Here is a 15,489-nt window from a genome sequence, read left to right as displayed (position 1 = left end):
TGATGCCCTCTGAGAGCCCTGTCTGCTGTTCTCCCAGGCCCTCTCTGCCCAAGTGGTGCAGAATAGCCCAGTATTCTGGATGGGTGAGAAAGAAGAGGGCCTTATTGGCAGCATTCCACACAGCTGGGAAGCCAGGTGCTCCTTCACACTCTCAGTCCCCCCCGTGAATGAAGCCACAGAACTAGAAGGTCTCCCTTGGCATTGAGCTGCATCTCTGCCTTGGGGGAGGGGTGACATGGTAAAGTGAAACTGTTTCTCTCATCCTCTTCAATGCGTCCAACCTGATTGTTCTTTGCTCCAGTGGTTTGCTGGAACTTCTCTGCTGGACTCCTGGGCTGCCATAAACACATTCTCATCTGTGGGTGATCGTCAGACTTGCTGTTTTGTGGGGAAAATATAAGTAAAAAACTCCTATTCCACCATTTTGCTGACATCGTTCCCATGTTTTTATTTGCTCTAAGAAAAAAGCTAACAACGTCCAGTTCAGTAGATCCTGCAAACACAATGTCTCCTCTTCAAAAATGTCAATAAATACCAGCACCTTGCATTGTGGTCTACAAAAACCAGTGTGCCTGAGGCTGGACAATGTTCTCGTGCAAAGACTTATTGTTTTGGAGTCTGCTCTCATGCGTGCATGGTGTTTGTGAGCAACAAGCCTATGGTCCAATCCATTATTTCATTCATGGTACAGGAACTACTGAGTTCGGTCCCAGGACAAAGTGAAGTAAATAACATTTGGCTAGGATCCACTGTTTAAACCTGTCGTAAGTGGAATAATGGCTTTCCCTAAGATGTCCATGTCCTAATCCCCAGAACCAGTGAATATGATACCTTACATGGCAAAAGAAATATATTTGTTTGTTAAGGTCACCATAACAAAGTACCATGAATTGGGTGGCTTGAGCAGAAATTCATCCTTTCATAGTTCTGAAATCTAGAAGTGCAAAATCAAGGCGTGAACAGGTTGGTTTCTTCTAAAGGCTGTGAAAGAGAGATCTGTTCCAGGCCTTTCTCCTTGGCTTATAGGTGACTGTCTACTCCCTATGTCTCTCCTTTTGTGGGTGTCTGTGTCCAAATTTCCCTTTTGTTATAGACACCAGTCGTATTCAATTAAGGCCCACCCTGATGATCTAATCTTAACTGATTACATTTGTGATGATCCTCTTTCCAAGTAAGTTCACATTCTGGGGTTTACAACTTTAAAATATGAATTTAGACACAATTCAACCCATAACAAAAGACTTTGTGGATACGATTAAAGTTAAGGACTTTGAGATGAGGAGGGTATCCTGAATCATCCAGGTGGGCTCAAGCTAATCCCATGAGTCCTTAAACATGAAGAGACTTTCCCTTCTGTGGTCAGTGAGAAAGAGTTGTCATAAGGGCACCTGGGTGGCTCAGTTGGTTGAGCGTCCCACTCTTGATTTCAGCTCAGGTCATGATCTCAGGGTTGTGAGGCTCTCACCTCGGTGCAAACCCTGTGTCTGGCTCTGAGCTGAGTGTGGGGCCTGCTTAAGATTCTCTCACTCTCTCTGTCCCTCCCCACCCCATGCTCGCTCGCTCTCTCTAAAATAAATAAATAAATCTTTAAAAAGAGAGAAGGAGTTCTGATAACAGAAAAGAGGTCAGAGGGAGGCAACACTGCTGGCTTTCAAGAATGGTGGAAGATAGGGCGCCTGGGTGGCTCAGTCGTTAAGCGTCTGCCTTCGGCTCAGGTCATGATCCCAGGGTCCTGGGATCAAGCCTCGCATCGGGCTCCCTGCTCCGCGGGAAGCCTGCTTCTCCCTCTGCCTGCCACTCCCCCTGCTTGTGTTCCCTCTCTCGCTGTCTCTCTCTCTGTCAAATAAATAAATAAAGTCTTTAAGAAAAAAAAAAAAGAATGGTGGAAGATACCCGTCGAGATGCTGGTGGTCTCAGAAGCCAGAAAAGGCAAAGAAGTAGAGTTCCCTAGAGCCTCCAGAAAGGAATTTGGCCCTGCCAGCACCTTGATCTTAGCCTAGTGAGACCAGTTGTCAGACTTCTTACCCACAGGACTGTAAGATAGCACATTTGTATTGTTTGTAGTGATCTGTTATGGCATCGATAGAAAATTAATATAATTTCGGGGCGCTTGCGTGGCTCAGTCGTTAAGCGTCTGCCTTCAGCTCAGGTCATGATCCCAGGGCCCTGGGATCCAGCCCTGGCATCGGGCTCCCTGCTCCGCGGGAAGCCTGCTTCTCCCTCTCTCACTCCCCCTGCTTGTGTTCCCTTTCTCACTGTGTCTCTGTCAAATAAATAAATAAAATCTTTAAAAGAAAAGAAAAGAAAAGAAAACTAATATAATTTCTTCCCAACTGCAGCCCCTCAATTCACCAGGCCATCTCCCATCCCCCACATACAATGCTTCTCTCTGGGAGGCACTCTCCACAGAACTTCCCCCACCCCTACCACAGCCTCTAATCAAAGCCAAGTCATGTAAAGCAAGGGATTCCTTCCAGAGTATCTGGCCAGCCCATGACCCACTCCATTGCACGCTCCCCAGCTTCCGAATGTGCCTCGACAACCACATTCACGTGAGATCCTCCTACCTGGACTGAGCTGACTGGAGTGGATGGACATGTGAGCCAAGCTGGGGCAGTCTCTCTCTGGATTTTGAGCTAAGAGACCCCAAGACCAAGGGTCTGGAGAGCAGGTCCGTGGATTAGTGCGGCTGAGGTTCTGAAGGCTATGCTGTTTCACTTAAACCAGTTTGCAGTGGGTTTGTAGGACTTGCCAAAAGCCTGAGCACTTACATTTGCTAATTGAGAAAATGTGCCCTGGAGAGGAGGAGGGGGAGTGAGGTGCAGAAAAGACCAGAGCAAGGTGCAGCTAAGAGCCCTGGTGTGGAGAAGGCTGCCACTCCTGGCGAAAACGAGCCTCACAGGGCGCCTGGGTGGCTCAGTCCGCTAAGCCTCCGACACTTGCTTTCGGCTCAGGTCATGATCTCCGAGTCGTGAGATCGAGCCCTGCGTCAGGCTCTGAGCTCAGCAGGGAGTCTGCTTGAGATTCTCTCCCTCTGCCCCTCCCCCCAGCCCCCACGTGTGCACTCTCTCTCAAAAAAATAAAATGAGTCTCACAGAGGTTTCTGGCTTCATTGTTACAATGAAATGTGAAATGGCTTCATGTTTTCTATAAAACCAGTAGCCAATTTCTGGAAGCCTTGTTTTCTTCTAGAAGAGCCAAGCCACACATCTCTTACTGTAGGTAGTTCTTGTCCCACAGACATGTTATCTCTTCACACAAATGATTGCAAAATGTGCAACTGCCTCTCTGTGCTTTTGTTTTGTATTGTTTTGTTTTAACGTGTTTGATTTTTGAAAGCTGTTAAGACCTAGACTGGAAGCTCTCAGATGATCAGATCCTCTTGGTGTCAGGATGCAACCACGCGACTCTGTGCTTAAACAAGGCTCTAGTCTTTTCTTTGTATCTCTTCCATCAGGAACGGCTGCAGATAAAAGCAAATGTCTTAGAAGAGCAAGTGTGACATCTGGTTCGCTATCAGGAATAAATCTCTACCTGCCAAGCAAGACTGTAAGGCAATCTGGAACCAGTTACTACATAAACTTGTTTTATTTCAAAACTGTATCACCTGACTTACCTTTCTATTTATTGCCGGCCTTGAATTCTTTCTCCCTATGGAGGTGCTTCTAATGAAACACAGGTGACCTGAGTTTTGAGGTGAATGGTGAGAGGGAGTTTGTAAAAGGGACTTAAAGGGGAAGAGCCCTCATTTCCTCCAGCTTGTGCGGTTGAAAAGTCACCACAGAAACCAAGCCCCAGCTCTGAAGGGAAAAGAAGGGAAATTGGTGGTGCCCCGCTGCCAGACCCCCGTCCCAGGAGGGGGCTTCAGATGTGGCAAATACACAGTGAATTTCTGCTCTGGTGTGTCAGGTGGAGTCACACGCCTGTGGGGCCGCTGTGCCGTGTGTTGAAGGGCTCTCAGATGGCAGATGCAGGAGAGCAGGCCTGTCCCCGAGGGACTTGCTCTCCACTGTGTCACACCAGGCAGGGACTTTGCAAAGCCCTCAGGTGACTGACGGGTGCTGACCAGAGAGCGCCCTAGCTTTTACAGATGCTGGGGTCTTCCCGGGTGAGTATGCGGTATAAAAAAACCTGGGGACGCCCCACGCAGGCTAATCTGGACATCCTCAGTGCAAACACAAAAGGCGGGTGCGGGACGCACGTAATGTGGGGCTAGTGTCTGTGTCACACACTGTGCGACACACTGTCATCCTTGACCTCAGAGTGCCCTTCACAGAAGCCTGCTGTCTTCCCATTCTGCAGATGAGGATGTGAGGCTCACCTCCTCGTAAGTGGAGGACGTGGGTCTCAAGCCCAGTCTGTTGGACGCAGGGCTCTCAAACCCAGGTGGCTAAGGGACCAGGGAAGGAATCCAAGGGACAGCAGGAGCTGGGAAGCCCACGCCCTGCCCACAGGATCAGCTGCTACTCCCCCAAAGCTGGGAGCTGCCGTGCAGGAACGCAGGCCCACCCTTGCCAGAGCTTCGACTTTTTGCTCCACAATATGATTTTTGTCTGTGAGAGTCTAACCTACTCAAAACCTCTTGCTAGAAACTAAAACAAAAACAAACCAAAAACAAAACAACAAACAAAAACAACAAACAAAAGCAAACAAAAAAACAAGAATAAAAACAAAAATAAAACGCACACACACACACACAAAACCAACCAACCAACCAAAAAAAAACCCCATAACATGTCTCAAAGCCCTGTCGGGTTTCCCTGCCAGAGTGCCACTTCTGCCGGCGGGTCATTTTACATTTATTGAGCACCTATTGTGTACCGAGGGCTGGGGGCAGGCACAGTCCCTATTGGAACAACGCCAACCTGCTGGTGGAAGGTTTCTTTATTCACATGCTCTGAGTCTATGTAGACTCAGCTTCTGTTCCTGTTCAAGTGCAGGCTGGGAGGGATTAAAAAAAAAATAGCACACGGTTGCACAACAATGTGCATGTACTTCATGCCACGGATTGTTCCCAGTTACAGACGGATTGTTCCCAGTTACAGACGGTTAAGATGGTGAATTTTATGTACATGTCACCACAATAAAAAAATCGTGCTGTTACACATATATGTAACTTTTATCCTTAACAAAGATACAGTCTAAATGAGAAGAGAGAATTTAAAGCTATCAAACACTTCAACAAACACTTGAGCACCCAAGGTGTATCAAACACCATCCTAAGTGCTGGGAATACAGAGTTGAGGAAAACTAGTTCTTGTCTTTAAATGTAGCTTCTACCCAGAAATGACCGCGACGTAGGGAGCAGCCCAGGTTTACGCAGTTAATAATAACTGCTCTTTCTGGAACGCTAACTCCGTGCCAGGCTCTGGAGTGAGAGCTTGAGGAGCCCCATCTATCTCATTTGAGCCTCATGCTGCCCTACTATCGACCTCATTTTACAGAAGAGGCAGCAGAAGCTCAGAGAGGTTCAGTCGCTTGCCCTAGGTCACACAGCGATAGTGATTGGAGAAATCGGGTTTAGAACCCAGGTACGCTTTACTCCAGACCCCCTACCAGAGAGATGCCACAAGCCCTGGCACAAGCAGCTGGCAGAGATCAATGTGGGGCTTGGGAGGCAGGCGCACTGAGGAGGCTGGGCAGGGGGTACTCAGGATAGGGCAAAGGCGCCCCAGCCCCAGTGCGGGTAAGTGTGCCCGCATCTCCCGTGCCAGGGGCTGGGCAGCTTCACTGAGGTCATTCCCCTAGTCCGTTCGAGGGACTGTAGCAAAATACCCCAGCCTGGTTGGCTCGTACACAGCAGAAATGTACTGCTCACATTTTGAAGGCTGGAAGTCTGAGGTCAGGGCGTCAGCACAGTCGGTGAGGTCCTCTTCCCGGTCCCAGACTTCTTGTTGTGTCCTCGCGCGGTGGAAAGGGCTGGGGCTCCGAGGGATAGAACTTGGAGGGTGCTAGATCCTACAAAGCATTAATCTTTCACAAGAGTATTAATCCCATTCGAGAGGACTCCTCCCTCACAACCGAACCACCTCCCAAAGGCCCCACCTGCTAATACCATCACCTTGAGGGTTAGGATTTCAACATACGAATTTGGGGGTGGGGGACACAAACATTCAGACCCAGGCCATCATTAGTGCTGACTCCTAAAGGATGAGAGATGGACAAAATGGAAGGACATTCTGGTCACACAGAGAAGGTTAAGTGCCGGAGGGAGGGGCCAGTCCATGTCCCTGAGCCCTCAATGCCCAGAGCTGTGACACAGTGAAGGACAACATCACACAGCATGGGTGGGCATCTGACGGGGCTGGCAGCTGTGGCAGCACCTGGGAGCCTTCATGGGGCTTGTGGGCCTCAGCGACCTCAGCAGCGGACACCCACCTGGAACTGGACGGGGGAAAATGTCAGTCTCCCCCTGCAGCCGAGTGGGCTAAGGTTGAATACTTGAAATCGTGGGCAAGTTGGCTTCTAAGGGCCGCTGGAGGTTCTACCACGCAGGGGGTGGAGACTACGAAACATAAATGGTTACAGAGGTCGTGATACTGTTCTCTGCAGATTAACTCAACTGTAGGTTCAGGGGATGTGACACTCCAGCAGGGTGGCCCTGGGACACACTTCGTTAAGAAACACTGAGTCCCCACTAATGTCATGCTCTTGTTTTAGATGTTGGGGATACAGCAGCGAACAGGACAAGGCAAGGTACTCATCCTCACGGAGCTTATATTCTAGGTAGTGTTTGTTACCTGACTAGATAATACACAAGTAAAGAAAAAGTATATAAGACAATTTCAGAGGGTGACGAGTATATAAAGAAAAGAGGGGAGGAGCATAGGGTGTGATGGCAGTTGATTGTCTAGATAGAATAGTCAAGGAAGGCTTCTCTGAGCTGACACCTGAATGGGAAGATAAGCGTGGGCATGAGTGGGAGTGCAGAAGGCAGAGGGAACGGTAGTGCACAGGTCCTAAGGCAGGTGTGAGCTTGGTTTCCCGCAGCTTTGAACACATGTGTTTAAGGAAAGGAGGAATGTCAGTGCGGGTGGTGGGGAAGGCTGGGGAAAGAAGTAAGGGATTCGACTGGAGGGAGGCCAGATCATGGGGGACACTGCAGGCTGGGGACTATAAATACACATGCGCCCAGGATATTCGGAGGGGTGGTTGGAGGGGGGCAGCCTCAACACTGGTTCAAGAGGGGAAAAGGCTTCTGGACCAGCTGGAAAGGGGCCAGGGAAAACTAGCTTGGCTACAGGGCAAATCCTATGAGGCTAGGTATAGCCCAGGGTGCCATGTCCTGAGGGACCCGGAAAATTCCAGCTTGGTACAAGTGTGGTCATACAGTGTTCTGATGCAGAGCAGAACATGGCTGTGGAAGTCCATGAGGAAGTGCCCAGACAAATCAGCCCCAGCCAGCGGTGGAGGGTTTGGGGTTGGGGCAGCTCAGGAAAAGATGGCAGGCTGAAGGGGGCTGTAGAGGAGGGAGGGTTTGCGCGGAAGATAATGGAGGGCTCTGGCACCAAGCGCAGCCCTAGGTGGAGCCCTCGGCGGTAAGGCTGATTGGGGTGCCCCCTGCTGGTAGCCTGACGTTACTGCTGGTCTGGTCCAGGTCAGATCCGCCTCAAACGGAGGCCGGGATTTTGTAACAGCATTTATGATGGGATTCTTATTATCTAAGTTTTGATTGAGGCATGAATACAGTAGACGCTAAATCCCAAAGGAGCCACCGTGCAGAAATCTCAAAGTACTATCACGAACAGGGCAGACTACTCTTAAATTCCTTAACCACTAGGACAAGACAAAGAGAATTTGCAAAGAGCCTATTTAGAGTGAGTTGCTGCTGTCAAATCCCGTCCCTCCCAGGGTTGATGAGAGGGGGTCTGTGGCTGCTCCTTGCGTCAAGCATCGAGGGGCCACTCTAAGGGGAAGACGTGGAGAGCTTGATCTGTATTTTCTGAATAGAGAGATACTGGACTGGGGTCGGCCTTCTGCCTGGAAGATCCAAGAGGCTAGCTAGCGATGGGCTGGCTGGAAGCAGGAGTAAAGAAGTGGCTGCCGCTTCAGGCAGAAGTAATGGGGGCAGAGCGCGTGTGTGTTTCCAGATGTGCAGACAGAGAGAATGAGAAGGGTTTTTGTTGTGGTGTGGCTGTAGTCGCAGCTTTCCAAGGAAACGGCAGGTATCGCTGAAACAGCTAGGTACGATGAACAAACATCACAAGATATGAAATACCATATTTCCCAATTTAAATATCTCGACTTTTTTCTGATTATAAAAATAACACATACGAATCAAAACTCAAACAGTTCAGAAATACACACTAGGAGAGAAGGAATTTCCCTATTTCCCACGCTGATCTTTAAGACCTCTTCCAGCATTAAAGCTTCTCAGGCTTTCTGGGGCAGGTTCTGTGTTCTGACCAGCAGGTGGCAGTGCACCACTGCTTTAGGGGGGGACCCGGAAAGGATGTGGATTTGAGACTCAAGTCCCACGTAGCAGAGGGCTTGGCAAAATGGTTTTTTGGGTTTTTTTGTTTGTTTGTTTTAAAAGATTTTATTTATTCATTTGAGAGAGAGAGAGCACAAGCAGGGGGAGGGGTAGAGAGAGAGGGAGAAGCAGGCTCCCCGCTGAGCAGGGAGCCTAATGCGGGGATCTCAGGACCCCAGGATCATGACCTGAGCCGAAGGCAGATGCTTAACCAACTGAGCCACCCAGGCACCCCTGGCAAAATGGCTTTAATCCGAAACAATCTTTAAGTTTTCTACAATGATGTCAGGAAAAATTCCTAGTGATTTTTCTTTAAATGTTTATTGCTGCTCAGTTTGGGCCACGATGTCCTAGATTATTGTCTCTGGGCTCTGAGCTTTTGAGAGTGAGGAAGAAAAAAGTTTCTAAAACAAAAGAATTTATTGGCTCATGTAACTGAAAAGTCCAGAGGTTTGTTCTGAGGAGAGGGATATGTGCTTCAGGTCTGATTTGATCTGGTTTCACCCCATCATTAGGGCCTTGGGTCTGTTTCTCTAATATTTTCTGCTGTTCTTGGCCAGCTTTGTCGTGGGGCTGCCTTCCTTCAAATAGAAAACAGTCATAGCGGTTCCAGGCCTCACTGCTGCACATTTCACCTTCTGGAGCCCCCCTGAAATTGTTACCTTGGGTATCAGTGGACTGAGCTGAATCACTTGCTCATTTTTAAAACAAACACTGACCAGGGGATAGAGTTGAGTCATTACCTTCACCTAAGCTTCATACATGGGCTGTGTTGGGTGAGGGAGATACCTGGATGATTAAGAACAGTTAACATGGTGGCAGGGGCCAGGCGGTGGTGTTGGTGGGTGTTTGCTGGCCACATGTGGAATGTCAGTGTGGCTCTGGTGCCCTCGGTCTCTGGAAAGTCCTACGGCTCACCAAGTAACCAGAGAAAGGACAGGACTAAGAACTCCAGGTAGCTCACTGGACAATGTCCTCCAGGCCTGCTCACCCCAATTCACTTTCCACCCAGCCAGCCCCTGACTGGCTTCTCCAGATGACACATCTGATTACACAGCTCCTCTGCTGAAAGCTTTGCAGATGGCTCCCATTCTCTAAGCTCAGATCCTTAACATGGCACACAAAGCCCCGTACTCCCTGGTCTCCAGCCTCTCCAGCCTCATCTGCCTCCACCATCTCTGGCACCCTTAGCCCCTGCTTATTCATTCTCTTCATTCTGATGGGCGCTTTCCATTGCCCTGAATTTACTCCTCTTACTTCTTCCAAAGTTAGCTTAAGTATCACCAACTCCTCCAAAGCACCTTGCACAGATGTCCCCCCAAGCTGGTGTGGTGCTCTTGCCCTCGGCTCCCACAGCATCGTGTGGATACCCACAACATGGCTCTCATTACATCGTGCTGTAATGATCTGTTTACCACGTGCCTCCCTCTACCGCTCTGTGAGATTCTGGATGGCACAGGACTGTGGTAGGTGTTCACCAAGTGTTCATGGAACTGCTGGGATTGATGTCAATCCTCCCTTCAGATGCGCAGGAGGCCCACTTTCTGCTCTGCCTTTGGTCCTGGGAGGAGATAATGGTTGTTCCCCTGAAGAACAGAACTTCTTCAGTCAACTGTCTTTCTCCCCAGAAACCCCCACCATCCCATTGGCCTGAGTGATCTTTTAGGTCCCTTCCAGTCTTAAAGTGTATGATTCTTCACTGGAGGAGCATGGGAGGAACAGAAGAGAGCTGGTCCCACTGATCCAAGATGTGGAGGATCCAGCTTCCCTCTGAGGGAGGTCAGCTTGGATCATTAGGGGACAGCCCCAGTTTGGGTTCTGAGTGAATCATATAAGCTACCCATGGTCTGCAATCACCCCCTCTTCTCTCTCCTTGGAAAGATATTTTCATGTCGGCAGAAATTTCTAATGTTTTTTCTTCCCAGCTTCCTGCCTGGCCTGCCAGACTAGAGAGGTCCCAGTGTCCTTTGAATGAGGGAGGTCAACAGAGTTGGGCTATTTGGAATGATATTACCATGACTGATAAGGATGGCTCACATTTCTTTGAGCACTCATGTGGTTAGCTCTCATTTTAAGGATAATACACGGAATAAACCATTCAGTGTTTATAATATCCTGTGAGATAGGCACCACTATTGTCCCCATTTACAGATAAGGAAACTGAGGTATAGAAATGTTAAGTATCTTGCCTGAGGTCATGAAGCTACTCAGTAAAAGAGATAGTGTTCAAATGCAGGCAGTCTGGTCCCCCATACTCTCAACCACCATCCTATACTGCCAGTCTTAGCCAGGCTATGGAGGACCGAGGAGGGGGAGAGGCCAGTTTGGAAAGGGGCCTCAGAGCCAGTGCGACTCTCTCTCCCTTGCTGCCATGACTGCTGGCCTCTAAAGACCAAACCTGGCTCTGTTCTACCACCCAGGAGTCTTTAAACCATCATAAATACTGATTATTATCAGTAAAATACCTGCTATTAATCTATCACGTTGCAGTTCTCAGAACATCACAAGCCTTATTTCATTAGAGACGGACAATGGCTCTGTGGGGGAGGTATATTAACTCCACACAGGAGGAGGGGGTGAGTCTCAGCATGGCTTCGTGACCACCCACAGGCCCCAAACAGGTAGACAGAGAGCTGGGACCTGCTCCTGTGTTGCCGGTCTGTGGACCCAGGGCCAACATCACAGAATCTCTTTCCTTATGGATGAGGGCCTCTCCATTTTGGGAAGAGTCTCCAGTGAAAACAACTCTAGGGAGGCTTGTTGTTATTTTCCATCCCCTAATGCCCCCAGGTAACACCTGGATATGTTGCCTCCCCAGTTCACAGCCTCCTGTTTAGAGGGCCAGGCAGGTCCGTGTCTAGGACAGCTTTTTATCTCTACCCACTCCCTGCCCACTGTCCTCCCTTTGCTCCAAATGTCGCCTTTTCCTTTTGCCTAGATGCATTTGAGGTTTAATTGTTTCTGCCTTGAGGTCACTAACTAACCTGGCTGGTGGCTAGGGCTTTTCCTCATGCTTTCCACAGGGTGAAACTTGTTTCATGGTCATCAATCCCCACTTCCCTTCAGAGTCCTTGTTGGGCCTGTGGACTTTTAGCCTGAAGTGTTGGCCAAGGCCAGGTTCAGACTCTGTCACCCTTTCCAGGGTCATCCAAAGACCCCTTAGGGATGGTGATGGGGAGAAGTGCAAAGGTTGTGCTTTTGATCTTTTCATTGAGCAGATGTTGACTGAGTTCTACTATTCTGTCATTCAAACAGCCAAGATAAGCCCACTCCAGAAAAAAAATTCCTATCTCTGTCCTAGCAAATCAGCCTTCCAAGTGAATTCAATCATGCTCACTTGCTCACTTGGAGGAGAACCCTGGGTTGTTGCAGGAAGGTCAAGGGAGTCGGGCCATTTGGAATGACATTATCATGACTGATAAGGACAGCTCACATTTTGTGAGAGCTCATTTTGTTAGCTAAGATTTATTGATTGCAAGATAACATTTTAAGTATAATATGTGTACATATCCTTCAATAGTCACAACATCCTATGAGGTAGGCGTCATCATCATTCCCATTTTATAGACAAGGAAATTGAGGTGTAGAAAGGTTCAGTATCTTGCCTAAGGCCATGGAACTAGTGTAAATAAGAGAAGGCAGGAGTTAAGGTCAATCCTTGCTCTATCCCTGGGCTCTCCAAGCAGGTGGACACATTAATCAATTTGAGGACCTCTAAGTTCAGGGCATACAAGGAAAATAAGGCCAAGCCTTGGCCTCTGTAAGTTCAATGCCAATAGTAAAGACAGACATGTAAGTTATGGGACAAAGAAACAGGTGTGGAGAGAGGGGTAGGTGGGAGGCGTGTGGGAGCAGAATGGGGAATTCACTGAGACAGAGGATATCATGGGCGGGAGGAGTCCCTAGTGCGAGGTCAGAACCACAGCACATTCTTCCCAGGGCACTGCACTGACTCATAGCCCTGCCGGACCCCCTTTTGGCAGGGAGGGTGGCACATCCTCCCCAAACAACTGGAATACCCCCGAGCTTCCTAGTCCCTGGCCAAATACCCACTCTGTTCTTTCTGCAGAGAGTCACGGGTGGGTGATGGGAAGACTGGTGAATTACCAGGGATGTCTCAGGATAGCGTGAGTCCTGCTTTCTGGCCCTTTTAAAATGCATGCTGTGGTCTTCTGATATTTTCCATATGTCACAAAATTTATGAGTCTGATCTCACAGAGCAGCCAGAAAGCTCAGAGGCAATTGGTGATGTATGTGGGCTGTCTGGCTCCTCTGAGAAAAGATTCGATTGTGTCTCTTAAAGTGATTTAATCCTAAATCTTAAGCTGGAATGAATAGAAAATGCAAATCTGTCTTCCTTATTTAAGGATTTTGCATTTTTGATAGTTTCAAAACAATCATGCAGAGGAAAAAAAACATATTTTAACAAATATATCTTGTTGGAACGTGTAGATGCTTTGACAAATTAGGAAGTCAACCAAGTCACACACTTCCTTGTCAACTCTTGCTTCCAGCTGGCAAGCATTTAAAATAATATTCCAAGGAGGTTTAGCATTCATGATTACATTGTTTGATTATTGCACTTTCTAGATAATGGTTTTTCAAAATTGTATCTTGCAGCTAAAAATTAAATAGTGACTTCTGGGTATGCATGACATTCTTTAATAAAATGAGACCCAATATAATATTCTCAGAGGCTGAGCAGTAATATAGGAGAGATTTACTGTAGTCCAAATGAGTGAGATCATTGATCCTATAGGATTCTTATTATTTTCTCAAGTTAAACTCCAGAGAATGCTGGGAACGGAGCAACAGCTCTATTCACGTCTGCCAGGATCCTAGGTGGCCCTTCTTTTCCCACATGAGTATCTGAAGAATTATTGGGGTCCTTTGGCTGCGTGCTGGGGAAAATGCCTCAGAAGAGAAAGCTGTGGACAAAGCTGTTTATTTGTGTCCACTGCAAAAATGTACCTCTGATTTTCAGAGCAGTGAAACTATTCTGTTTGATGCTATAATGGTGGATGCATGTCATCATACGTTGGCCCAAAGCTACAGAATATACAACACCAAGGGTGAACTGTAATATAAGCTATGGGTTTTGAGTGATGATGACGTGTAATGTAGGTTCATCAGTTGTAACAAGTGTACCACCCTGGTGGGGGATGTTGATAATAGGGAAGGCTAGCATGTGTGGGGGCAGGAGATATATTGGAACTGTCCATACTCTCTAATTTTGCTGTGAACCTCAACTTGGGCTTAAAGAAAAAAATGCACCTCTCGGCAACTCAATACACCGTGCAGGTCTTCCTGCCAACGCAGGCATCCATGGCTCAGCCAGCACTTGTTCTCAAATCGCTCCTTCCTGTTCCAGCCCCTAACCCTTGACATTGTTTCTTGATTGTACCTCAGGATCTCGCTGTTCAGTGTTTGTGGAGATTTCAGTATGTGCTAGGTACTGGCTTACACCTGGGTTCAGGCTCTGATCTGGTCACTCCTCAAGGACGCTGGCTCAGACTCAGACCCAGCTTTAAAGAGGCCCCAGGTAAGTCTGAGTACAGTATTGGGTCTGATGGGCCTTTCCATCTGGAATATTTATTTAATAAGAAAATCATTTACAAATATGCTACAAAAATAGGGAGCTGGCTGGAGTCCCAGGGGAAAAAATGTCCCAGGTGGTTGGTGCATCCTGCATTCATATATCAGAACAAAGAGGATAGATGTGCCTAAGGATGAAATCCATGGCGTGTTGGTAACATGTCAGTCCCTGGGTTTGCCTGCTTCTGACAGTTGGGCTGGGCTAGGTGAAGTATGGTAACAGACAACAATAAAATCTCAGTGGCTTAACACAATGAAACAAGGCAAGCTATTCTTCATTCACACCAAGTGCAATGTGAATGTCACTGGTTGGGTGACTTGAAGTCATGAATTCAGGGTTCCAGCTCCTCACATTGTGTGTGGCTCTGACATATCGGGGTCCTTCGCTCTAGGCACAGAGATGGCCAAGCGAGGGGCTGTGGAAGATCTTGCCGGGCATTTTAGGGGCCAGGCCCCGAAGTGGGTACACACCTGGGGTCTGAGTGAGCACCAACAGTCCCTGACACACACAGTAGGGGAGCCCTTTCCATTGGGGACCATTTTAAAACTAAATAGCCATTTTCCATTCTTTCTAGGATTTTTCTATCCCACCTACCAGGCTTTTTTTTTCTTCTTATGTCTCCATAGTCATTAAACCAGAGCCCCTTCGACACAGGTGTTCTAAATTGCCCATCTCCTACCCTGAGCCACAGGACAGCCCTCGGTGTTAGAACAGGGAGCACATGGGGACAGCCTCTTTGCTTGTCAAGGAACGGATCTAATAATACAAGAAAGGTAATGACATATGCAGCAAGAATCCTGTAAAGGGAACTAGTAAGAGAGACAAGTCCACCCTATTATTCTGGGGACCCATAAATAAGCCCAGAATATGTGGCATATCCTGAATTGCAGGTCAGTCTTAAGCTTTAAAAGCATCATTCTCTTCCTGACTGGAGATACATGGTTAGATCTAAAGCACTTGATCATTTTCTGATCATTATTTGCAAATATTTTTCACTGAACATCTGTTGTCCAAACTCATCCTAGACAAAGTTACAATAATAAATTCTACTAAACTTAGAGAAAATACAAGCATCCCCCCTTTGTTACTTTAGGTAATCACATCTTCATTCAAAAGGATTTTCCCACCAGAGGATCTCAAAGCGGAGACTACAGTGTGTGTGTTTTCACACATGTGCATTCTGGTACCTGCCAAAATCTAAACCCTGCTCATATTGGTAGTGTGAGGTATGCTATGATGATAGAGCATTCATTTGTATTCTTGGGGCTTCAAGATGGTACTCTGCAACCTCACCCCACTTCCTGAAGAACCAGGAAAGAAGGTTGCTCTTTGACAGCCAAACAAAGATCAACATCAGAGAGAAGCAAAGTCACTTGAAGGAGGGCCCCCACTAACACTGCAGGCGAAGCGTATCATACAC

Source organism: Phoca vitulina, unplaced genomic scaffold (genome assembly GCF_004348235.1).
Source record: "Phoca vitulina isolate PV1807 unplaced genomic scaffold, GSC_HSeal_1.0 scaffold2, whole genome shotgun sequence".
In the NCBI taxonomy this organism is placed as follows: Eukaryota; Metazoa; Chordata; class Mammalia; order Carnivora; family Phocidae; genus Phoca; species Phoca vitulina.
The sequence above is the reverse complement of the archived record's forward strand: the minus strand, read 5'-3'. Positions refer to the sequence as shown.